Source organism: Carya illinoinensis, chromosome 10 (genome assembly GCF_018687715.1).
Source record: "Carya illinoinensis cultivar Pawnee chromosome 10, C.illinoinensisPawnee_v1, whole genome shotgun sequence".
In the NCBI taxonomy this organism is placed as follows: Eukaryota; Viridiplantae; Streptophyta; class Magnoliopsida; order Fagales; family Juglandaceae; genus Carya; species Carya illinoinensis.
In genome coordinates, this window is record NC_056761.1 from 29,616,445 (window position 1) to 29,619,868 (window position 3,424).

Consider the following 3,424-nt stretch of genomic DNA (forward strand, 5'->3'; position numbering starts at 1 on the left):
TTGTTATTTGTTTGGCAAGAAGGATGCTAAGCCGAGGCTAATTCGTTGGATCCTCATTCTTCAAAAATTTGATTTGGAGATTCGAGATAAGAAAGCAAGTGAAAATTTAGTGGCTGACCATTTCTCTCGGTTAGAGTAAGAGGAAGAAACACCAGATTCAGTGGTCCAAGAGGCATTCCCTGATGAGCAGTTGTTTGCATGTGAGATCAAGATACCGTGGTATGCTGATATTGTTAACTACCTAGCTTGTAAAGTTTTACCACCTGATCTTACTTACCATCAACGCAAGAAGTTTTTGCATGATATGAATTATTATCTTTGGGATGAGCCTTTGTTGTTCAAAAGATGCCCAGATCAAATCATTCGAAGATGTGTGCCGGAAGAAGAGATGCAAGACACCCTCAATCATTGCCATTCCTCATCATATGGAGGACACTTTGGAGCCACCCGTATAGCAGCTAAGGTACTTCAAAGTGGGTTCTTTTGGCCTTCTATTTTTCTTAATAGTTACACTTTGGTGAAAACTTGTGATCGGTGCCAACGTATGGGGAATATTTCAAGCCGTCATGAGTCACCACTGAAAGGTATTTTAGAAGTTGAGTTGTTTGATGTTTGGGGAATAGATTTTATGGGGCCTTTTCCTCCTTCTTTTGGTTTTGCTTATATCTTATTAGCAGTTGACTATGTGTCAAAATGGGTGGAAGCAATTGCTACAACAACAAATGATGCAAAGGTAGTGCTCAAATTTCTGCACAAGAATATATTCACAAGATTTGGCACTCTACGAGCTATTATTAGTGATGAAGGGACTCATTTTTGCAACAAGTTGTTTGATAATCTTCTTTCTAAATATGATGTAAAGCACAAGATAGCACTTGCTTACCATCCTCAAACTAATGGCCAAGCTGAAATTTCAAATGGAGAAATCAAGAACATCCTTGAAAAGACGGTCAAAACCAATAAAAAGGATTGGGCGAAGAAGCTTGATGATGCTTTGTGGGCATACCGTACAACCTTTAAAACACCTATCGGGATGTCTCCATACCGATTAGTGTTTGGAAAGGCATGTCATCTTCCTGTAGAGTTGGAGCATAGAACTTTTTGGGCTGTAAAAAAGTTTAACTTTGATTTGAAGGCAGCAGGTGAAAAGCGACTTCTTCAACTGAATGAGATGGAAGAGTTCCGGAATGATGCATTTGAAAATGTAAAGATCTATAAAGAAAGGACGAAGAAGTGGCATGACAAACAGATTCTTAGGCGAGAGTTTGCACCAGGACAACAAGTTTACTCTTCAATTCACAACTCAAACTCTTCCCAGGAAAGTTAAAATTAAGATGGACATGTCCTTATACAATTCATGAGGTTTTCTCTTTTGGAGCAGTAGATTTGAAGGACAAGACAGGGAATATTTTCAGAGTTAATGGTCAGAGATTGAAGCACTACTATTTTCCGTTGATGGGTCATTGAGGCAAAATCCTAGTTGAGACCAAATATTAGAAAAATGATCTAGGCATCTCTTTGGCATAACCAAAAAGCTTTCCCAGCACATGATGTGTTTCCATAGTCAACCCCTCTTGAGCCTTCATAAGCCTTTATTTATTCTTTGAACAACATAAACCATGCCCGCTCTAAGCCTGAAAAACAATGAATCTACTTGATAGTTTGAGAAAATACTTTGGTGGAGAGTTACATTTAAAAGAGAAAATTTGTTTCATGATGAACTATATTATGTTTGCTCTGTTTGATCAAAGAAAAAGAAGAAGAAAGAAGAAGAAAGATAGTTAAAAAAAAAAAGAAAAAAAGAAAAAAGAAAAAGAAGTCACTAAGTGGAGTATGTATCACCTCAGATTTTATTAAAGGAATTGCTGGTATTGCTTCAGTGATTACAGCAACAATAATGCCACAAGTATGAGCATATTGCCAAGAAAGAGCTATGATTTGAATCATGTGGGTATCTCTTTTAGTGTTCTTTTTACTAAGTATTTTTCCAGTTCGCTTTGATTTTCCATATCCAGTTCTTTCTTAACCCTCACCCTGTGGCCTATCATTACAACCTTATTAAAAACCTTTTGATCTTTGATTTTTGGTGTTGACTACATTAGTGGAGATGATTTCTGAAAACTGGACTTATGGGGTTAAGTTGAGAGAATTCTTTTGATTTTAGTTGTTCTACTTTTATCTGAATTTGCAGGTAGTTTGAGGTTAAATTGACCATATCACATACACACTCAAGGTCTTAGTTTTAGGTTGAAGTAAACACCTAACTCTTGCTTGACAAATTGCAAAATGTTTGATTGATTTTCTTGCTATCTTTGATGTTAAAAGAGTAAGATACTTGTGATGAAATCTAAATTCATAAAAACTTGGTGAGTGATGATATTTCTCTTTGGGGTCGAGTTGATATTGCCTAAAGTATCAATTGCTTTTCTTTTTGCTTGAGGACAAACAAAGTTGTAAGTTTGAGGGTATTTGATGACTTGCAAAATTTCGTATTGCAGATTTACAAGATCGCTCGAGTGGAGGCTTTTAGCTGCTCGAGCGAATTCAGGCAGATTCAAATGCTCGACTGCCGCTCGATAGTGAGCTCGAGCGAGTTGCGGGAAAACAAAGATCACTTGAGCAGAGGCTTTTGGCTGCTCAAGGGAAGTCAGGCAGAGTCGAACGCTCGATGCTCGCTCGACATATCGCTCGAGCGAATACCGTATTTTTCCAGATCTAAGGTTTTCCGCCGTCAGAGCATATAAAAGGGATTTTTCACCATTTGGCCGTACCTTTTGACTGGAGAACACTTTTGGGATAGAAAAACACAGCTAGAAGGATTAAAATCATCTGTTTTGGTGAGGGAATTCCATATATTGCACGTACGTTGGAATCATACACGAGCACAGACGGGAGAAAAGCATTGAAACATTTCCTTGAGTTTTTGAAGACAAGTTGCGGCTGCGAGGAGTATTTTTTAGTGTTTATTTTCTTCCAATATTCTCAGAACAATTATGGTGAATTTGTTTATGTTGAATTCTCTTTCTAGCATGAGTTAAATTTTATTTATTCTAGGAAAACGATGTAATCTTGTTTCGAACTATGCTTGATTGTCTATGCTAATTTAAGGCATTTCTCCCTTTGTTTATCTGATTTATTCTGAGTTTATTGTTTCTAATTAACTGGCCATTGATTAGATGATATTTAATCTTGTGATTTGCTATCGAAAGGGAATCATAGGGTAGATCTTCAATATTTCAGCATAGGTAAGTATAGAGATCGAAAGACTTGTATGAACCTATGTAGTAATTAAATCGTTGGTATTATTGCTTTCTTGATTATTTAATTTGCATATTCTTGTGCAAATTGATAAATAAGAATAATTTTCAATTGACTATCGAAAGAGACTTTTGGATGAATTAGAGATTTGCTAATAGACAAAAAG